At 43.9% G+C, this 23859-nt stretch overlaps 1 protein-coding gene across 3 annotated transcripts in view; it reads right to left on the bottom strand.

The window, feature by feature from the left end:
• The window catches only part of PCGF3 (polycomb group ring finger 3), a 55994-nt gene extending 35316 nt beyond the window's left edge, over nt 1-20678 (bottom strand). For 2 of the 3 annotated variants that reach the window (XM_054178882.1, XM_054178881.1), the window contains exon 1: nt 20302-20545. The gene's annotated coding sequence lies outside the window, so the exon portion shown is untranslated. The other variant, XM_054178880.1, reaches the window with a different exon arrangement.
• Nucleotides 20679-23859: the final 3181 nt, after the last annotated feature.

Genomic DNA, 23859 nt, shown 5'->3' with positions numbered 1-23859 from the left:
GCAGGCTTTACTCTGCTCGCACTTCTCACACTGTTCTACCAATCTGCTCTTATGGATACAATTTGAAGAAACAAGTAACAGTTACTTTATCTTTCTTGAACTCTTGCTGCTACAACTTCCTTTGGCTAGGCACAATGCCAGCCTTTCAAATTACAAAACAAAACAAAACAAAACAAACACCAAAACACAAATTAAAAAAAAAAAAAAAAAAAAAAAAAACAAACCAAACCAAAACTGAGCTAGCACTGTTTATTCAGTATTAAATTCTATAGCAGGATTGTAATTAATTAATTAATTCAGTCCTCTGTATCTTCCCATATTTATTGCCTCAGTTCTTACCCTGAGGTCTTGAAACTTCAGTTTTGAAAATATTTTTTCTCTCCTTTTCTTACTTAAAAGAAACAAAACTGTTAAAATTAAAACACTGAGAAAGGAAAACAAGAATGCAGTACAAAATCAGGACCATCTGGCCTGGGGCCCAAGGGTGTTGAAACAAAGGAAAAGCACCAGAGGCTTGCATGTGTTACTTACAAAGAAGTATACAAGATTTCTCTTAAAAAATATGATAGATTCCACTATTAAAAGCTTCCCGTTTGTTAATGAGGAGACATACCAACAATTTCAATTATACATCAATCCATTAACAGCTCAAATAAAGCTATACTTGTCAACCACTGTCAGTGCAAACAGCAGTCATAGCCCCCGAAGGTTACTTCTATAGCTTTTAATTCTTTGTCAATATACCTGCAAAGGACTGGATTAATCATCTACAAATTTACTTATTGATTCCATTATCGTGGCATATTTTTTTAAAGTATCCAAGCAATCTCCCCTTGCTATTTTTAATAACATTTCACTTTGTTCAGTATAAAAGTGTTTGCACTGCTAGACATTCTGAACTTCAGAGAAACAGCTTTGGGTCTTTACCAGTATAAATCCTACTGATTTAAAAAACTAAAATTGTACAGGCTTTAAGCTTTGGATAAAATTTAAGACAGTGCTGCTAATTTTACAGCAGACGGTACTCTACAAATACTTCAGATGATACAAAGTATAGTGAGTAAAAAGAGATGAGAACTCTGGCTTTATTATGCAAGGCATACAACTTTAACTAGATGTTAACACAAATGAAATAGAATCTGTTTTCACAGTGACCGTTTTCAATGTTTTATAGGAAACACCTGTTGTAACATCATTGCTTTAAGATGTCAAGTACAACAGGAGAGGAAAGAGGGAGATACTCAGATCACCTACGTTGGCATTATTACAAGGTCTGAGTTATACCAAATAGGAAGGCAGAGCCGGTTTCCTTAACAAGTCCTCATTTCCAACACTGCCTAGCTCAGCATAATGTGAAGAACCTGAAAGTGACAAAACAAGCTGTGAGGTCTAGTATATCTCTATTTTGAGTTCCACAAGCGTAAACAAGGCCTCATAAAACAGTCTGTGCCAATCCCTGTTCTATTTCTATTAAGCAATTGTCTTCCTGCTATGCATGTCTGGCCCTAAGCACACGCTCAGCCCTTTCAAAGAGCTGATTCAGTGCAAAACTAAGCTAAGAGAGAATTACATACTTGCCAAAAAGTTCCAAAGTGCAGAACACCTCATGAGGTGATAAAACCCCACATCAGCACATCTTTACTTCTCATTGATAAAACTGACTGGACAAGTCAACAGAACCTAAGCAAAACTGACACCTGCAAAAGGCTTCATTACTTTTAATAAGCAGGAATACAACAGCCTTAATAGGTGAAGACAACAGAGTAACTTCTGATGTTTCTGTTATGAGAACTTGTGTCAAGTAAACTACTAAAACCTATCAGTCCTAGGCAGAACAGGCTAAAGCTGAAAGTTTCAAGTTTTTAGTGAGATGTGAATTGTCCTTTCCTCTTCTTTTTTTGAGTAAAATCTTTATCATAAATAAAGTATTAGTATGTTTTTTAAAACAAAATTAATCTTTAGAACAGTATGCTTGACAGTACAGATTAGTACAATGAAATAGCCAATTCTATCTTTTCAGGTACTGTTGGGGAGAAATCTACAAAACTTCATCTATCCATTTCAGGTTTAGCACCTTACAAGATATTGTAAAAAATTATTGTGATCACAACAGTACTGTGAAAATTTCAGATCTTACTATGAAGCTCCTAGTCTGAATTACATCAAAGTGGGAAAAGAATCCTAGCACGGCAGCTAGCAAGGCTCATTGACAGAGATGATTTAAACTAGATTTGAAGGTGGCAGGGCACAAAACTGGGCTTGCCAAGAATAAGTGCCAGGGCAGCACAGCAGTACCTGAAGGACCATGTGCTAGTAAGGTCTGCCAGTCTGCCCTATCAGCATGGGAATGGAGACTCACCTGTCAGCACAGAGGTTAGGGTCACTTGATGAATTAGCAACCACAGCAGCACCTGTGAACATCCAGGTAGGAATTAGGTCTTCTCCCTACAAAAAGGTGACAAGACCAACGCTGCACCATGGAAAACAAGCAGGAGAAGCTGAAAAGACACTATGCATCAGCAGAACTATGATCTAGTGGCCATCCCAGCAACGTAGTGGGATGTCTTGCATAACCAGAGTGCCACAACCTATGGCTACAAACTCTTCAGAAGGGATAGGCAAGGAAGAAGACGCAGTGGGGCGGCTCTGTATGTCAGTATGTGGGAACCCAAGGGAGTAATTAATGGAGTGTTTAGCTGGCCTTCACACTTATCTGGGAGCCCAAAGGGTGGTAAGAGATATTGTACCTTGGAACAGTATGAGCAAAGATGGGAGTTGGAGGGAACATGTAGGAACAGCTTTATGCTTTATATAAAGCACCGATATAGGTTGGGAAATGACTGGCTTGAGAGCAGCCCTGAAGAGGAGGACTTGGGGGTGCTGCTGGATGGCTCAACATGAGCCAGCAGTGTGCACTTCCAACTCAGAAAGCCAATCACATCCTGGGCTGCATCAAGAGAAACATAGCCAGCAGGTTGAGGGAGGTGATTCTCCCCCTCTACTCCAGTAGAGTGAGTAGAGTAGACCCCACCTGGAGTACTGGGTCCAGTTCTGGAGCCCCTGTTACAGGAAGGATCTGGATGTGCTGGCACATGTCCAGAGAAGGGCCATGAGGATGATCAGAGGGCTGGAGCACCTCTCCTGTGAGGACAGACTGAGGGAGCTGGGGCTATTCAGTCTGGAGAAGAGAAGGTTGCAAGGAGACCAAATTGTGGCCCTTCAGTACCTTAAGGGAGCCTACAAGAAAGCTGCTGAGGGACTTTTTAGGGTGTCAGGTAGTGACAGGACTAGGGGGAATGGAACAAAAATGGAAATGGGTAGATTCATATTGGATGTTAGGAAGACTTTTTCACCAGCACGGTGTGAGACACTGGAACAGGTTGCCCAGGGAGGTGGTAGAAGCCCCATGCTTGGAAGATTTTAAGGCCAGGCTGCATGTGGCTCTGAGGGGTCCCTGCCCATGGCAGGAGAGTTGGAACTAGATGATCCTTGACATCCCTTCCAACCCTAACAATTCTATGCTTCTATGATTCTATGCTTGAGGAGGGTAGACTGAGACTACGTATTAGGATGAAATTCTGTACAGTGATGGTGGTGAGACACTAGAACAGGTTGCCCAGAGAGGTTGTGGATGCTCCCTCCACGGAGGAGGCTGGATGAGGCCTTGAGCAACCTGGTCTAGTGGAAGGTGTCCCTGCCTGTTACAGGGAGGTTGGAATTGGATGATCTTTAAGGTCCTTTCCAACCCAACCCATTCTATGAATCTATGAAGTAAAGAGAGGGAGGTCAGCACAACTACCACCTTGGATTTGTGGCAGGCAGATTTTGGCCAGTTTCAGGAATTGGTGGAGGCAGTGCTGAAAGGCCAGGAAGTCCAGGAAGGCTCAACACCATTCAAGTAGGAACTCTTTTAAAGATGCAGAAACAGGCCACCCACATGTGCCAAAAGACAGCTCAGCAGGGCATAAAGTCATCCTGGCTGACTAGGTTGCTGCCTCAGGACAACAGGAGTCTATGGTCATTGGAAGAAAGGGCAGGCTATTATGGGAAGACCACAACGCTGTCGTGAAGCTATTCAGGGAGAAAGTGTAACCAGAAATTAATTTGGCTCCAGCTGTTAAGAAGAGCAGGAAATCCTTCTGCAAATACATTAGCAATACATTAGTCTACCTGGACCTCAGCAAGGCCTTTGACACCGTTCCCCATAGCAAGCTCCTGGCCAAGCTGTCAGCCCATGGCTTGGATGGGACCACACTGCGATGGGTTAGGAACTGGCTGGAGGGCCGAGCCCAGAGAGTGGTAGTGAATGGTGCCACATCCAGCTGGCAGCCAGTCACCAGTGGTGTGCCCCAGGGATCAGTGCTGGGCCCCATGCTCTTTAACATCTTTATTGATGATCTGGATGAGGGCATCGAGTCCATCATCAGTAAATTTGCTGACGACACCAAGCTGGGCGCAGGAGTTGATCTGCTGGAGGGTAGAGAGGCTCTGCAGAGGGACCTCGACAGGCTGGGCAGTTGGGCAGAGTCCAACGGCATGAGATTTAACACATCCAAGTGCCGGGTTCTGCACATTGGCCACAGCAACCCCATGCAGAGCTACAGGCTGGGGTCAGAGTGGCTGGAGAGCAGTCAGGCTGAGAGGGACCTGGGGGTGCTGGTTGACGGTAGACTGAACATGAGCCTGCAGTGTGCCCAGGCAGCTAAGAGGGCCAATGGCATCCTGGCCTGCATCAGGAACAGTGTGGCCAGCAGGAGCAGGGAGGTCATTCTGCCCCTGTACACTGCACTGGTTAGGCCGCACATCGAGTACTGTGTCCAGTTCTGGGCCCCTCAGTTTAGGAAGGATGTTGACTTGCTGGAACGAGTCCAGAGAAGAGCAACAAAGTTGGTGAGGGGTTTGGAACATAAGCCCTACGAGGAGAGGCTGAGGGAGCTGGGGTTGCTTAGCCTGGAGAAGAGGAGACTCAGGGGTGACCTTATTACTCTCTACAACTATCTGAAGGGAGGTTGTAGACAGACAGATGTTGGTCTCTTCTCCCAGGCAAGCAGTACCAGAACAAGAGGACACAGTCTCAGGCTGCGCCAGGGGAGGTTCAGGCTGGATGTTAGAAAAAAGTTCTATACAGAAAGAGTGATTGCACATTGGAATGGGCTGCCTGGGGAGGTGGTGGAGTCGCCATCACTGGAGGTTTTTAGGAGAAGACTTGACGGGGTACTTGGTGCTGTGGGTTAGTTGCTTGGGCGGAGTTGGATTGGTGATGGGTTGGACGCGATGATCTTGAAGGTCTCTTCCAACCTGGTTTATTCTATGTATGTATTCTATGTATGTATTCTATGTAAAAGGAGGAATAAGAAGAATCTCTGTCCTTTGGTGTATGCAGGGGAAAAGAAGTGGCATAAGACAAGAAAAACACACAGGTACTCATTCCCTTCTTTGCCTCAGTCTTTAAGAGCAAGACCAGCTGTTCGCTGGACACCCAGCCCCCTGAGCTGGAGGACAGGGATGGAGACCAGAAGGAAGACCCCATAATCCAAGAGGAGATGGGTTGCGACCTGCTGCATGACTTATATATACACAAGTCTATTGGGCATGATGGCATATACTCAAGGGTATTGAGAGACTTGGTGAAAGTGCTCACCAAGACGCTTTCCATCATTTACCAGCAGTCTTGGCTCACTGAGACGTCCCAGCTGACTGGAGATTGGAAAATACTATACCAATCTACAGGAAGGCCCAGAAGGAGGATCCATGAACTACAGGTCTGTCAGTCTGACCTTGGTACCAGGGAAAGTCATGGACCAGAACATCTTGAGGACCATTATGTAGCATGTGCAGGGCAACAAGGGAATTATCAGGGGGCTTTTTGTTTGCTTTGAGTTGCTGGGAAGGTTTGATGTTTTTGATGTTCCAAAATGTAACAATTAAGACATTTTTTCACTGCATAATGTAACAATGCATTACAGTTCAAGAAAACCTCATACAGCATATGAAACATCATTCAATTATTCTAAACTTTTCATCAAAGTCATTGTTAGCAGATAGTTTTGCAAACTCTGACCAAAAACCAGAGTAACACGGTTACAGTACCAAAATCTTGTCCGTCTGTCCTAACTCTGCAACATGACACTGGATTATAGGACAAAGACACTTCATTGAAACATCCGGTGGGTACAGGCAGGAGCTAAATAGTCTAAACTTCACTTGTATGTGGGCTTAAATGGCCTCATTTCTGTGGTTTTAAAAATTATTTGCAGCAACTGTCCATTGTCCACTTCCAGAGAAGGCCACGTTGAAGTGTTAAGTTCCTTACACATAAGGCGCTTATTTTAATAGCATAGAATATTAGCACAAACACTGACAAAGGAAGCTTTACACCAGTACAGGCTCAATGCAGCAGAAGAGCAAAGGAAAACTCTTCAGGAAAAAGGCAGGTGAACTAACAGCTAGATCAAAAAACTTGCCTGTAAGCCGTAATTCCTAAGTGCTGTTCTTACAGCATCCCTTAATAGGATTTTCCAAAATGACGGTTTGAGTCCCCCTTACGTTCTGTAAGGTTTACACTTTAATAAGGAGTAGCCATGAAAATGTTCTCTAAATTCCCAAATACCAACAGCTTAACTCAAACTCTGAGATAATAATTACTAGTTTCCCCTACTACACCCGACACAGCAGCCGCTGCAGCACTAACACAAGCTTCAGATATTCCACCTAGAAAGATAAATTAACTACTTCCTGAAGTTTCCCTTTCCAGCACTGCATATTTCTGTCACATGCTCAAGTCTGTCTCTCTAGAGATAGAAATATAGAAAACACATCTTTGAACACTACAAAGTTAAATTGTTTTCTTATCCAGTCATGGTAACAGTACTCTATAGCCTCTGGGGTCTTTTAGTTATAGTGCATAAATGAGTTGAAGACATGCTCTGCACGTACATCTTGACTTAAAACTCCTTTGAATCCCTTAAAACAAAGCAGAGATGTCAGCTTTTAGAGGTAAGGGAAGATTGTTGGTGTAAAAGACATTGAAACGGAAAACCAAAAACTAAGCAGCTAGCTTCTTCCACCTTCAAGTAGAGACAGCACTAACACCTAGATGAAACAAAATAATAGACTAAATAAAAATTAAAATCAGTAGAAGGACTCAATTGGCCTTTTTTGTTTGTTTGTTTTCCTAAGAGAGACATCTATGTGGGAAAACTAACATGGAAGAGAAATTACTATTAAATGGCTTTTATGCTCTGACAACAGTATTTCAAATGAATATTATCACAGGATCACAGAATGGTCTGGGTTGGAAGGAACCTCCACAGGTCATCTAGTCCAACCCCCATTCTGTGAATCTATGATACACTGCAGAATCTTTCTAATCCACAGCAACAAATCAGAGAGCAGCAAGTTACAAAGAAAGGAGTGGCAAGTCATCTACAAGCTAAAGCTTTTTATGTCAATCTTTTATTCATCCTATAAAACGTCACCGAACTTACAGAATTATCACGTAATTGATGAGCATTTTAAAACATGGCCCTTACCAACTAAACTCTTCAGCCACACATTGATACAAACTACTTGAAACTGTAGAAAGAATATTCTGAAAAGGTTCAGCCTCAACAGGGCTGAACCTTCCATAGTCCATAACAGGAATAAATATGTAAATAAATAAACCTAACCCTTGCTGTGTATCACAGTAATTGTATTCCAGGTATATCTCCCCCCACAAATGTTTAAAAGCAAAAATCACTTTTCTTGCTTCCTAGAGGTTTCAAAAAGTAGATGAATGTATGACATGTACAGTAAAAAGGGAAGAAACGGCCTTTCCATGCAAGATGTTAAGTACTGCAGCCTGCTAGCAGTATCTATAGGATTGAATTTGGTTCTTCTCTGCTTTTGGAAATTAAACTATACCGTAGTGGATAATCAAAGTAACTTAATAATGCTAATAAAAATGTAACAGCTGTTTAAATAGACGACATCCTCACTGACACACTCCCTCTCCATTAATCAGAACACAATTTAATAAAACACATCACAAGAAAAAAAATGTGATTAAAATTTTGGGTGACAAGGGCAGAGATGAGTTTGCCTCACAGTGGCTTCTGTACTGCAATTCCTGGGCATCTGACTGAACCACATGTAGGTTTTTTTATATGTTGTGAGCATTTGAAAAAATAATTCTAGCAGAAAAAAAAAGTTCATTCCATTATTTGGTTTTGGATTCAAAACTGAGAGAAGGCAGTAGGGAGGTGTTTTGTTCGTTTATTTTCTGGTTTTTTTTGGTCATAGTATGGTTTGGATTGGAAAGGACCCCCAAGATCACGCAGTTTCACACACACCCTGCCACATGCAGGGGCATCTTCCACTAGATGAGGTTTTTCAAGGCCCCATCCAAGCTGGCCTTGAACACCTCCAGGGAGATCCACAATCTCCCTGGGCAACCTGCTCCAGTGTCTCACTAGTGTCTTAGTGCAAAGAATTTCTTCCTAATACCTAGTCTAAATCTATCCTCTTCAGGCTTTAATACATTCTCTCTCATTCTACCACTACAAGCCCTTGTAAAAAGACCCTTCCTGACTCTCCTGTTGGCCCCCTTCAGGTACTGGAAGGCTGCTATAAGGTCTCCCCTGAGCCTTCTCTTCTCCAGGCTGAACAGCGCCAACTGTCACAGACTGTTCCCATAAGGAAGGTGCTCCAGTCCTCTGATCATCCTCATGGCCCTCCTCTGGACCGACACCAGCAATGTCCTTCTTTATGCTGGGGGCACCAACTGAACACAGTACTCCAGGTGGGGTCTCATGAGAGTAGAGTAGAGGGGGAGACCCACTTCACCTGTCCTGTTGGTCACACTTCTTTTGATGCCACCCAGGATACAGTTGCAAGCACACATTGCCAGTTCTTGCTGAGCTTTTCATCAACTTAACAGCCCCATGTCTTCCTTCTCAACACTGCTCTTGAGCTCTTCCTTGCCCTACCTATATTTGTGCTTTTTGCATGCTAAAACTGTCAATGTCTGCAGACGACAATATAGGATGACTAACTTAAAAAACAAACAAGCACACAAAAACCAACAACAAAACCCAGAAAAAACACTGGAAGCAATAAATGGCTAAGGAATTTGGAGAAGACACAAAAGAGAAGAGGAAATTGGATTATTTTCACTTATGATTATGCTCTGTATTTCCACATTCTACAGACAAATCTCCACAACAGTCCAACCACTTGAAAAAATGCAAAATTCAACCACAAAAGAAATGCAATTCAGTGTCAGCTCATGCTTGTGATTGGAGAACACATGCCCTGACAAAGCAGTGTCTTTGAAAGTCTACCTCAAGTTCCCCTAGGCCAGTCATCTGACTCAGTTGGGGGGAGCAATGGAGGGAAGAATTGGAACATGGGAACAGAATGTACTTTCCCTTTCCACACCACACAGGATGAAATACCTTTTTCTCAAAAAAAAAAAAAAACAAAAAACAAAAAACCAACCAAAACAAAACCCCCAAAACAACAAATAAAACAAACAAAACCAAACCAAGGCACTACGCCCTCAGTATTTGCAGCGCTGCTCAAATTCAAGCCATTTTTAGTCATAATGACACAAATCATGAGTTATTATGATTGGGACACAATAACTTTGCATAACCTGAATACCTGTCACAGATTAGAGCAAATAAACAATTTCTGGTGATATCATCTATGATTATGCCTAAAATGTTGCATTAGAAATGACTGCAACTAATACAGTGCTTTTTATGTCTTCACATTTCAAAGATTGCCAAAATTCACTCAATCCCATGTGGATCAATATGGCAAGATTCACTTAATTCTACATGTATCAATATACACTGACTGGTAACTTCCATCTCATCATGAAAGAACCTGACATGCAAGAAGGTGAACAGAAGAATATTACCTCCACTGGCTACCCAGAAGCCTTTTTATCTCATCTGGTACCATTTATACTACACAGAATCATAGAATGTTATGGACTGATAGGGACCTTGAAAGATCATCTAGTTCAAGCCCTCTGCCAGAGCAGGATCACTTATACCAGATCACACAGAAATGCATCCAGGCAGGTTTTGAGTACCTCCCAAAAGAGAGACTTCAGATATAACCCTGGACAAAACTAGGCTAGTTTTAGCACAGACCATGGTTTAAATAGTAAGTATGAATGAAACATTTTATGAATATGAACCTAAATCTTTTTTGAAATTGTTACAGAATTATCTTGAGAGGGATTTCTACCTATGATAGCTGGTCAAGAAATAGAAGACTAGAAATACAAATTTATTTGTATACCCATTTATTAACAACTTACTCTGGTGCCACCAAGCATAATGAGGTAACAAGGGTAAATGTTACTAAAAAGCACTTTTCAATTAAACTGCTCCTACTCAGTAATTGTTAGATTGAAACTTTTGGTAAAATAAGATGTTACCAGAGATATTCCAAATGGACTACATCTTATATTTCACTGCAGGGATAGACACAGATTGTAGCAATGAACTTCAGAATTTGAAAGTATAGATTCAAGGCCAGGAGATGTCAATTTACCATATCGAAAAACACTGGGAAAAGATTGTTGGGAAGTAAAACATATAGACCGATCTTCCAGGGAACAAATACAAAAATACTGGATATCTCGTTGCAATTTGTCTGAGAACAGCATAAGCTTAGATCAAAAACTTGGTAAAAGAAAGTTCTTTAACAACACACACGTGGATTACTCATCATCTTACGGTAACTCAATGGAAAAAAAGTATGCTCTTAAAGCATAAAATTATTTAAGATGCAAGGCTAATTCACAATCAGCCTTAGGAAACTGCTATAGAAAAAAAGTCAGTTTAACTACTTATTCAACAGATTAAATAAATCCATCAACTGTTCCTAAAAATGGTAAATGTTTATATCTAAATATGAAAGATTTCACTGGCAGAGTAAATTTTCACTACACTGTTTTCACACTAACAAAAACTTTTCCCCAAGTGTAAACTTTTGCATAGCGCAAAAGCATTTGTGCAAGTGGGTAAGATATTTCAAGTGAGCATTTAACAAGTGGTGATGCTAACATGCTTGCTCCTCCCCGAGAAAGATTCAGTGAAGATTGAACAGGAGTCACAGTCCATTTCAACCTTAGCCCCAAGACACAACTTAAAGTGCTTCTGTGCCCAAAGGATTTTTAGGAAAAGTCATAGAATCATAGAATCAATAAGGTTGGAAAAGACCTCAGAGATCAAGTCCAACCTACCATCCAACAACTCTAACTAAACCATGACTTCTAGTACCACATGCAATCCTTTTTTGAACACCTCCAGGGACGGTGACTCCATCACCTCCCTGGGCAGCCCATTCCAATGACGAATGAATCTCTCTGTGAAGAACTTTCTCCTCACCTCCAGCCTAAACCTCCACTAGCACAGCTTGAGACTATGTCCTCTTGTTCTGGTGCTGGTTGCCTGGCAGAAGAGACCAGCCCCTCCTGGCTACAACCTCCCTTCAGGGAGTTGTAGACAGCAATGAGGTCTCCCCTGAGCCTTCTCTTCTCCAGGCTAAACAATTCCAGCTCCCTCAGCCTCTCCTCATAGGGCTTGTGCTCAAGGCCTCTCCCCAGCCTTGTTGTCCTTCTCTGGACACGTTCAAGTGTCTCAATATCCTTCTTAAACTGAGGGGCCCAGAACTGGACACAGGACTCAAGGTATGGCCTAACCAGTGCTGAGTTCAGTGGTAGAATGACTTCCCTGTTCCTGATGGCCACACTATTCCTGATACAGGCCAGGATGCCATTGGCTGTCTTGGCCACTTGGGCGCACTGCTGGCTCATGTTCAGCCAGCTGTCAATCAGTACCCCCAGGTCTCTTTCTGTCTGTCAGCTCTCCAGCCACTCTGTCCCCAGCCTGTAGCACTGCATGGGGTTGTTGTGACCAAAGTGCAGCACCCAGCACTTGGACTTGTTGAACGCCATCATGTTGACTCTGCCCATCTGTCCAGCCTGTCAAGGTCCCTTGGGAGAGCCCTTCTACCTGCTCCCAGCTTGGTGTTGTCTGCAAATTTACTAATATTACCTTTCACAGAGGTGGCCAGCTTGAGTTCTAACTGGGCTTTTGCCTCTCTAATTTTTCTCCTACATGATCTAACAACATCCTTAAATGTATCACAAGTTGCCTCCCCCTTTTCCAAAGGCAATACATCCTCTTTTTTCCCTTTAATTCCTTCAGGAGCTGCTTGCTCATCCAGGCTGGTTGCCTTCCCCGACTGCTCACTTTTGGCATGTGAGCACAGCCTGTTCCTGTGCCTTCAAGAGCTCCTGTTTGCAGTAGGTCCAACCGTCCTGGAACTCTTTGTTCTTAAGGGCTGCTACCCAGGGCACTCTCTGAATTAGTTGCTTAAATAAGCTGAAGTCTGCCTTCCAGAAGTCCAAGGTAAGGGTTCTGTTATTGCTCCTCCTTATTTCCCTGCATACTGAAAACTCCACTATCTCATGGCTACTACACCCTAGACAGCTTCCTACCATCACATCTCCCACCAGCCCTTCTCTATTTGAGAACACCAGGTCCTGATCAGCAGGGCCTGACCCCTGGTAGGCTCACTTAACAGCTGTGTCAGGAAGCTGTCCTCCATACATTATAAGAACCTTCTGGACTGCCTCCTCTCTGCTGAGTTAAGTTCCCAGCAGACGTCTGGCAGGTTAAAGTCACCTACAAGGACAAGGTCTGATGATCTTGAGACAGCCTCCAGCTGCTTAAGAATCTTTCATCAACCTCTTCATCCCGGTTGGGTGGGTATAAAAGACTCCAACCAGGATGTCAGTTTTGTTAGTCCTCCTTCTGATTTTAACCCACAGGCTCTCAATCCTTTCATCCTCAACCTCAAGTTCTGTGGCATCAAGAGACTCCCTAATATACAGGGCCACCCCTCCTCCTCTTCTCCCTTGCCTGTCTCTCCTAAAGAGCTTGTAACCACCCAGTGCAGTACTCCCATTGTGTGAATCATCCCACCATGTTTCTGCAATGGCAACTACATCACAGTTTTCCTGGTGAACCAAGACTTCCAGTCCTTGTTTGTTACCCATACTGCATGCGTTGGTGTACATGCACTTCAGGTGGGCTGCTAATTTCTCATCTAACTCTAGTTTATGTCCCTCTCTCTCCTCTCTGGAGAGACTGGTTTCATTACCACCCCCTTTAGACCTAGTTTAAAGCCTTCCCAATGAGCCCTGCCAACTCTAGCGCTAGAGTCCTCTTGCCCTTTCTAGATTGATTCAACCCATCAAGGTCCAGCAGTTCAGGTGTGGTAGAAGTTGCCCCTTGATGAAAGAACCCAAAATTTGGCTGCTGGCACCATCCCTTGGGCCAATTGTTGATGGCTTTCAGTGTACACCCCTGCCACTGACGGAACTGAACAGAACACCACATGAGCTCCTGCCCCATCAATCAATTGTCCAAGGGCCTTGAATTTCATTTTGATTGTCCTGGTGCCCTTCTTATCAATCTCATAGCTTCCAGCTTGGATTACCAGCAACGGCTAATAGTCACGAGGGCTGGATTAGCTTTGGGAGTCTCCTGGCGATGTCCCTTACCTGGGCCCCAGGTAGGCAGCAGACTTCCACGTGAGATGGGTCAGGGTGACATGTAGGACCCTCTGTTCCCCTCAGGAGAGAGTCACCAACAATTACCCTCCTCTTTTTATTTATGGTGCTAGTCCTGATGGCTGGTGGGGACGGATTTGCTTCGAGCATCCCCTTAGAAGACTCCTCTTCTGCCTTCTCATCCACACTGCCCTCAACCTGCAGGGCCTCATACTTATTATGCAAGGGCAACAGGGCAGGTGAACAGGGCTGGGATGGGTTCCCCATGCTTCTCCTAACAGGGACCTGTACCCTTTCCCCCTGTTTCCAGGGTCACCTCCCTCAAGTGGGCGGGGGGGTCTGTAAAGCCTGCACCCACATATCTAACTCCCTTTTGCATTCCCTTATAGTCCTGAGCCTTGATACTTCATCCTTCAGCTCAGCCTCCAGATTGAGACGATAATTCTCCTGGTCACACTTCACATAGGTGTTGCCTTCTTCACCTTCCAAGTGCCAGGGCCCAGCACTCTCTGCAGCTAGCAGCCTGCACACCTGCATGCTTGTGCACCAGCTCTGTCTGGGTACCTACCGCTTTTCTAATAGCCTTTGGCAGAGTTGTTACCATGGCTCAATCTCTTCAGGCAGGTGAAATTAAGTTTGGGGCTTTTATTGTTGGTTGTTAAATATATATATTCCACCTTACTACTATATTTTGTCCAAGCAACCACAGAGGCTTCTGCACTCTGTTGGCTGACCTGGCATTCGCCACTAGATGCCATCGAGCGAGAAGTCACGCCTAATGAATGGAGCATGCAATTATGTTTAAAAAAAAATTAAATCTCATCCCTCAATAAATTACACTGATTGCAACTCATCAGTGCAACTAATAAATTTGTTGTAATAAACATTTAGTAAGCCAAAATGAATTGGGCAATGTCCCTTTGTGTAAGTTTAGGCTGGGTGCTTCCCCTTCCTGCCACTCAAGCTACACCTCCAGTGTCCCAAGTGTCCAACCCAGTAAGGTGGACACAGGAAATAGCATATTTCATACCCACAAATCTTGCACCCTATAAATCCATCTGCAAAGTCATTCCCTTCTTCTGTCTTCCCTCTCTGCTCCTGTGGGAGATGCTCCCTATCAGGTAATGGTGGGGGACTTATTTCAAGGCCTCTTAGGCCTGGCTAGACCTAATGCCAGGAGAAGGGGGAGAGGGCAGTCTCAGACCTGGCCAGCCTGAGACTGGTCTAGCAGTGCAGGGGGAAGAGCGAGCCAGGGGTTTCGGGTATACCCTCAGGTGCAGAGAAGTGTTGGGAGGCCTTAGGGTGGCTATAGGGGACTCTGTAAGCTTTGGGATTATTTTGTCACTATGCTTGTAGCTTCTGTAAAACACTTGCTGCTTTTCCATTTAAACTTTCCATCACTTTTGCAATCCATTTGTGTGCCATTCTTTTGCCCCTTTCAGGGGCAATAGAGGACCTGTCCGGCCTCAAACCAGGACACCCTTCAACTAAGTAATCAATTGACCTGTGACTTTCATTAGGCCAATCTATATTCAAATCAACAGTTCAAACACAACAAAAATGTCAGAGATAATTTTTCATAAATAAAGACCACATAAGATAGCTAGCTGTATGGTACCATTTGGGCTGTTCTTCCAAGTAACAAACTACAAAAGTGTAACAGACAACCTGAAACAGCTGAGTATGAGCAAGCAGCGTGCCCAGGTGGACAAGAAAGCCAATGGCATGCTGGCTTGTATCAGAAATGCTGTGTCCAGCAGGAGTAGGGAGGTGACTGTCCCCTTGAACTCAGCTCTGGTGAGGCTACACCTCAAGTATTGTGTCCACATTTGGGCACCTCAATACAGGAGAGATGGGGAGGTGCTGGAGTGAGTGCAGAGGGCAAGGGAGCTGGTGAAGGGCTGGAGAATAAACCTTACGATGAGCAATGGAGGGAGCTGGGGCTGCTCAGTTTGTAAAAGAGGAGGCTGAGGTGAGACACCTCATCACACTCTACAACTACCTGCAAGGATGTTGTGGAGAGGTTGGTGCTGGTCTCTTCTCACAGGTTATTAGTGATACAACAAGAAGGAACAGCCTCAAGCTGTTACTGGGTAGGTTTAGACTGGACATTAGGAAAAAAATTTTCACAGAGAGTGGTCAGGCATTGGAACAAGCTGCCCAGGGAGGTGGTAGAGTTCACCAACCCTGGATGTGTTTAAAGGTAGTTTGGATGTGGTGCTTGGGGATATGGTTTAGGGGTGAACCTTGTAGAGTAGGGTCATTGGTTGGACTTGGTGATCCTAAGGGTCTTTTGCAACCTGAAAATTTCTGTGATTTTGTAAAACACTGCACTGCCAATGCTTACATATGGATAAATTATATTTACGGTTACAAACGTTATATTAATGTTTGCATGCACATTGCAAGAGAAGATAGCACAGATGATGTTCCAGCATCATGTCACACAAAATTTGCATTACATCCGGTAACACTACAATCATTATGTAATAATAAAGTCATACACTGACTTGTTATGCAGAGAGAAAAGAGGGTGCTTAACTAAAACTGAAAATCGTGACGATAGCCATTTGCAAGTCAGCAAGTAACACGACACTTATTCTGGCAACCTGAAAAAATAACATTCCTCTCTTATTTGAACAAGTACTGCACAGAACATTCTTGCCTACACACAGCATGCAGAGAATGCTTCCCACCTTTAATCAAACTGAATTTATGCTATTCAAAAAACAAACACAACCTGTTTCCAACAGTAAAGATCACCTCAGTTACAAACAAGAAGGATCCTGTTGTCACCAAAACACAACCCCTTTCAATTTAGACACAGTTTTTAGTTATTGCTGTTTGACATACAAAATAGTTACCTGCTAATGTCCAACTAAATGTATGTCTGTAGGATTAGTAAGTTTATTTCTCACCACTTAGAAGAGGTGACAGAGGTCCTTTAGTCTGTAGTAATGCCAACACACACACCTCAATTATCTGCAGCTCTCCTCTCTACCCCTCAAAAATTTTCCCCACAGGGTCAGTCAACTTGTGATTTGAAAAAAATGCAGTCATAACTGTGAGGGCAGATCTCTTGAGGCACAAACTAACTTGACCTTACTCTACTTTGTCATTCACCCTGCCTCTGAACGATCTATACTACCCCCATTTTTTGATTAGTATGTGCTGTCTGACAGAGCAATAAAAAGACCTTTAAGTTTCTACATATAGTATGAAGTTCATTGTATAGTGTTTCTCATTAAGAAAAAAAAGAAAGGGAGAGGAAGGGAGGGAAGGAAGGAGAGGAAAGAGAAGGAATTTGTAAGGAAAGAATTCAGAGAGAAGGCACAAATGAAGAGAAAAATATTTTAATTATCAACTCACTGTTTTATTCCTTCCTACAATGCTGGCTCTGAAAATATGACTGCTAGAGTTCAGATCTCTGCAGTATCAAACTTCAATCAAACTTTCAAGAGCAAAAAAGACTTCCAATATCACTAGTTCTCACCATAGAGTGTAGTTTGCTGATTTAAATGTAGATGCACTTATTCAGTAAAACGAACTTACGAAAATCTAATTCAGATAAGAGAGGCAAGTTTTTTATCAGCTCCTTAGAGCAACTGTAGAACAAACCAGTGTTTACAGTGTGCTTTCAGTTTGCAGTGAAAATGTTAAATGCTACAATAGCAAAGATTGTTTTTAATGCAGAATAACTCCTCTCTCTCTTGCCTTTTATTGTATGTATCACTTCTACAAATTAGTTAAACTCACAGTCTAATGCAGCAAGCTTGCATTTTAAAACTGGAGGTTCTAGGAATGCAAACATTAGGTTTACTTGAAGACAGTTCCAATATAAGTCTTATACAATCTAAAAGACATGGACAGTTTCTGTCTGGCTTTTAATCTGCTCCAATCAAACTGCCCTGTGCTTGTTCTTCCTGCATTACCTCTAAACATGACAACTCCAATTTGCTAGGTTAGGTGTGCTATTTCTACCATCACTAAACATCATTAATGGCAATGACAAAAAGAGAACAGAGTTTAAACTAGTAAACTCTCGGGAATGCAAACAGTCATAAACCAAACACAATTATACAAGCTTACACATGTGTACCAATAGAACAAGAGTTCCAAAATACAAAATAGATAAAATGTTTATTTTATAACAGTGAAGAGCTCATTACACTTTCTTGTAAGCAGGTACCAGCAGATGAAAAGTGAAACACTGTTAATATGCATGCTTTTCAAAACATGTGCATTGTGTAGGTTGCTCATATCCACTTCATAGGTTGTATCTATCTTAGAGCATCCACAAAAATGCTTCTACTTTATACAAAGTTTCCTAGCATTCAGGAATTTAATCTAGAATTAGTTCAGTCCTGGGAGATCATTACCTGGTAAAAGCTAAAAAGCCCATCTAGATTTAACAGTCATATGGCAAAAAGGAAATGGAAGCTGTTAGAACAAATGTAGAATAATTCTTGTCAAGAAAGTTTACCTATATCTCATATATAAAGCCCCCTCTAAACTATGTAGGTAGTCAAAAGTTAAGAGTAGGTTGGGCAGCTCCAGCAGCTAGGAGCTGTACTTCATACTGTCTTAACAGCAGAGAAGTCTTTCATAGTGTGGTAACGAATTTGTGTGATCTTATGCATTAGTACTAAGCTAGTGTAGTTACAAACTCTAAGTCAACTTTAATACAACATTTACAAGCGTTCAGCCTTGATTTTCTATGGTGACAGCAGAGCAATTAGACAAAATCGCCTAAAGGAGCCTACATAAAGAAATCACACAGATTTTTATCAAAATGTGGTTTAAAAAAATGCTTTATTTCCAAGCCTTCTGTTGCAGTACCCCTGTTAATCTCTGTAAAAAACCACCTGACCCTTTTCCTATGCATTTTACATGATATCACCAAGTACATTCAATTCTGCACAGGTTATGTATTCTCTTAAACACATTACAAAACACCTACAAGTACAACTGAAATTAAAATATTAAAGCTACTTGAAGTGTACAAGGTTTCTAGTTCTATTCACTTTGTCACCAACCAAAGAACTTTATCAATTGCAAAGCACTTTTGTGAGACATGGTACGTATCACAGTTCAGATTCTCATCTGACCTGCCACTAAAAGAACAAAAGTAAAATTCACAATTACCTAGTGCAGCAATAATCAATTTTTTAAAAGCACATCTAGTACTAAAGAACTCATAACATATTTAGCATATGTCTAATTGTTTACACCGTGAAAACAAAAACATTTTGCCATGGAAGATACCTACATGAGTTGCTTCTTAAATATAAGACTCATATCAATTTTTAATGTTTTAATTTTTAGTTCAAACAGAGTTAGTCTGTGAAACTCTGGGACACGGGTTTGCAGATTATTTGGGAAAATACCAAACAAAACATTTCCATAAAACCATCCCAGAAAATATACAAATGGAACTTCATTCATTGGTTTATCACATGTATGCATTTCATACAGAAAGCAGGAGATGACAAAGCTTTTCTAGAGTGATAGTTTTGTAGCAATTAAACCTGTCAAATGTGAAGTAACAAAAGGACATCCAAATACTTCATGATTCATAATAATCAAAACTTCTGAGCCTTATTAACTTTGGATCATGCTAAATTTTTCACATAGGACACTCTGAAGCAGTAGTCAACACCTTAAGACTAAAAGCATCCAACTAAGAGACCAAACTTCACAGCACTACAACTCACTGTTTGAGAAAACAATCAGAATCTTGTTATATCCAATGTCCATATGAATGTGTGCATATCCTTAGACCTCAAAACAACTCAGACAAGCATTCTGTATTTTCCTTATCAGTACCACTTCATTTTTTATTTATCACAAAACTTAAAATCCCATAGGCTGCTTAGATACACAATACTTAAGCCACACACCCACACTGCCCAGTGTATATCCCCTCTACTCTTACCTGGAAAGGCATCTCCACCACTACCAACTGCCATCGCATCCCTCAAACCGCCCCTCTATCCCAAAGCCTTAGGGTTTTGGAGTCCTACAACCCACTACTGAAGGAGACGAGGCATTCAGGGACAACTCAGGACAGCTCCATTCACCTCCACTCCCCACAGGCAGGACTACCTTGCCCGTCAGTGAGCGGCCCCAAGCACCTCCACAAAACAGGCAGCTCTGCTCGCGGGCAGGAAGAGGCGGAGTGGGGACGGAGGGGGTTGTCAGGATTTCCTTTCCCCCACAAGAGCCACCTTCCCCTGGGACGGGAGGAGAGCTGTCCAGACAGACAGAAGAGCAGCAACAGATGCTTCCCTGGCCCATAGAAAACTCTCTGCTCTAGGAGGGGTATTTAACAGGTAAACCTCAATCTCTCCTGTTAACACACACCCGAAAACACACTGTGCTTGCCGTAGCACGGTAAGTTCAAGCACAGCACCCCGTCCAAACTCCGAACATCTTGGGGGATAGACATGCCGCTCCTCAGCGGACCCCCACTCCGGTGGGGCGGAGAAGACCCTCGCCCCGTTCCCTCCCCCACGCTCACACTCACACGTGCCCCCGCAGGCCCCTATCGCAAACAACCCGGGGTTGGGGAGTCGGTAAGCCCGCCAGGCCCGCAAGACCCTCGTCTGGCCTCAAACGGCCCGCGGACTCACAGCAAGGCAGAGGAAGGCCGGGACCTCGGCCCCGCCGCCGGCGGCCCCCCAACGCCACCCCACGCAACGCCGCGGCCCCGAACTGACCTGACGGGGGAGGGGCGGCGCCGTGTCCGTTGGTGGGGACGAGGCGCGGTCTCCTCGGGGCTGGCGTGGGGTTTTCCACCCCGTCACCGACCCTCTATTCCCGGCCCGTCCTTCCCCGGGCGCCACCACTGAGAGAAAGCAGAGGACGCGAGGCAGGTAATCAGAGACAGGGGAAAGCACCAGCCCCTCTTCCCCTTCCCTGACAAAATAAAAAAACAAAACAAACAACCAAAATAATAAATAAATAAACCAACAACCCACCAAGGGGGAGGGAGTATAAAATTAAAAGGCTGGGCCCGGAGTTTAAAACAAAGAGGCGGAAATATCCGAGCGCAGTCCGAGCAGAGCCGAGCGGGGGCGCCGCGCTCAGGGCGCATGCGCGCGGTGCGCTCACCCGGGGCACGGCTCCGGCTGCCCCCTCCCCCGAGGAACAAGGCTGGGCCGAGCGCCTCTGCCGAGGCAGCGGGGTCCGGGAGGGGAACCGCAGCCACAGGGTTCTCTGCGCGAACGTGCAGCAGCCTCCAGCCGTCTCGGGAGCACCGAGGGGCAGAGGGAAGACATCCGACTCTCCAGGTTGCCCACCCTTGTAAAATGAGTTGAACTCGTGAGGAGGGTGAGGCTAATGAAGGTGATTACATTTCGGCAGGGTATGGCACATAGTTACTCCAAGCGGTCGCATAACCCAAAGATTTTCTCAAAAGCATGTGGATGTTGTTTTAACTGATGAATGCAGAAACTTGGAATAGAAGCTGGGAGCGCTGGTGGCAAGGCACGCAACTATGTGGCAAGATGCAGCTGACTCAAACGCTCCATCCGATGTCATTGAGGAGATCTTTTGCTTTCTGAAAGTTGAAAAGCAAGATCTTTGGTCAAGTAGTGTGCATAGAAGCTGGTGCCATGCTCAGTTTAATACCAAGTGGCTGAATACCAAGTTGAAGACAAATATTTAAAAATTCATCTGTCCAAACTCTGAAGTCAGCGAAGTAAAATTTGTTTTCCAAATGATGTATATATTTTTAATATATTGCTTTAACATACCTATGTTTTCCCCTCTTTCTTTCCTCCATGCCAACCAAGAATGAGCCACAAGGCAGTCTTTCACATTGGCTAAGAATGTGACTGGAAATGAGCTGTCAGACATGATACAGACCTAGAAGATGTTTTCATCCTTGTCCAACAAACAGCTTACCCTTTATTGTGTACTGGGTTTTCAGGTTCTGTGCTTGGTTTTAGGAGTGTGTTAATCAGAAGCTAAGCCTGTTATGCTGGCACTGTAGATCTGCTCTGTTTGACTTCAAGAGTTGTGTGGTGAGATGAATGTATCTTGTCTGTAAGAAGTTTGAATTCTGATTCTGCGTGGGCCTCTGCCTATTGCTCACAGAGATGTATTCCAGAGAGTAGAATAAAAATTAATTGTTCTAGAAATAGTTCTAGAAAGTCCTGATAGACTTTTGGAATTGGTACTCAAGTAGCCCAAAGCCAAAGCAATGAACTGTAAGAGTGTGCATGAACTGGGTACATGAACTAGGTGCCTTCTTTTTTTCTTCCTTGCATTTTGAAAGCCAAATGTCACAGATTGAAAAACACCACAGTCTATTTGCTTTGGGTTTCTTTTACTATAGATACTTTTTAGAAAATGCTACCTGAAACAAACTGCCTACTCTAACAATTAATCCAATATACCCCTTGTGACAAGGTTGTTGAGACCCTCAGAGCCACGGCAAGGGTTTGCTCTCTTTGCTGCTTCATTACCCTACATCAGTTGTGATGCCTTTGGTGATGGCATTAGAGAGTGTGCTAGCCTCAAAGTGACATTTCTGAAACTTAGCCAGCGACTAGAGTATCTAGGATCATAGCTGAGTAGATGTGTGCCTTGTCTGAACTACAGCACTTACTATTTGGAGAGTTGAAACTTTTTGCTAACGTTGCAGTCTGAGCTGTGATCAAACTACAGCATTTCAGAAAAAACGGAGGTGGAACCAGAAGTACCATTTAATGTATTATTTCTGCTCACTTTGCTTGCAATAACCCTCACAGTTTTCACATGAAAAATAGCATAATATGAACACAAGTAAATTCAAAGTAGTTTCTGGAAGCATGAATTTTGTAGATAAAATAGAATAGAATGGGAATGGAATGGAATGGAATGGAATGGAATGGAATGGAATGGAATGGAATAGAATAGACCAGGTTGGAAGAGACCTTCAAGATCATCGTGTCCAACCTATCATCCAACACCACCCAATTAACTAAACCATGCAACCAAGCACCCTATCAAGTTTCCTTCTAAACACCTCCAATGATGGTGACTCTGCCACCTCCCCAGGCAGCCCATTCCAATGGGCAATCACTCTCTCTGTAGAATTTCTTCCTAAACTCCAGCCTAAACTTCCCCTGCTGCAGCCTGAGACTGTGTCCTCTTGTTCTGGTGCTGGTTGCCTGGGAGAAAAGACCAATCTCCGCCTATCTACAACCTCCCTTAAGGTAGATGTTGAGAGCAATAAGGTCTCCCCAGAGCCTCCTCTTCTCCAGGATAAGCTACCCCAGCTCCCTCAGTCTCTCCCCATAGGGTTTGTGTTCCAAACCCCTCACCAACTTTGTTGCCCTTCTCAGGACACGTTCCAGCATCTCAACATCTTTCCTAAACTGAGGGGCCCAGAACTGGACACAGTACTTGAGGTGTGGCCTAACCAGTGCAGTGTACAGGGGCAGAATGCCCTCCCTGCTCCTGCTGGCCACACTGTTCCTGATGCAGGCCAGGATGCCATTGGCCCTCCTGGCTGCCTGGGCACACTGCAAGCTCATGTTCAGCGTACCATCGACCAGTACCCACAGGTAGCTCTCTGCCTGGCTGCTCTCCAGCCACTCTGACCCCAGCCTGTAGCTCTGCATGGGGTTGTTGTGGCCAATGTGCAGAACCCAGCACTTGGATGTGTTAAATCTCATGCTGTTGGACTCTGCCCATCTGTCCAGCCTGTCGAGGTCCCTCTGCAGAGCCTCTCTACCCTCCGGCAGATCAACTCCTGCCCCCAGCTTGGTGTCGTCAGCAAATTTACTGATGATGGACTCAATCCCCTCATCCAGATCATCAGTAAAGATGTTAAAGAGCACAGGGCCCAGCACTGATCCTTGGGGGACTCCACTAGTGCCTGGCACCCAGCTGGATGTGGCACCATTCACTACCACTCTCTGGGCTCGGCCCTCCACCCAGTTCCTAACCCAACGCAGTGTGCTCCCATCCAAGCCATGGGCTGACAGCTTGGAGATCAGGAGATCAGGTTGGAAAGGCAGGACCTGCCCTTCCTGAATCCATGCTGGCTGGGCCTGATCCCTTGGCCATCCTGGAAGTGCTGTGTGATTTCACTCAGGATGACCTGTTCCATAATCTTTCCTGGCACTGAGGTCAGGCTGACAGGCCTGTAATTCCCTGGCTCACCCAACCGGCCCTTCTTGTGGATGGGCACCACGTTGGCCAGCTTCCAGTCTTCTGGGACCTCTCCAGTGAGGCAGGACTGCTGAAAAATGATGGAGAGCGGCTTGGCCAGCTCATCTGACAGC

The sequence above is a fragment of the Dryobates pubescens genome, chromosome Z (assembly GCF_014839835.1).
Source record: "Dryobates pubescens isolate bDryPub1 chromosome Z, bDryPub1.pri, whole genome shotgun sequence".
Lineage (NCBI taxonomy): Eukaryota > Metazoa > Chordata > Aves > Piciformes > Picidae > Dryobates > Dryobates pubescens.
This window is presented reverse-complemented; position numbering and strand designations above follow the sequence as displayed.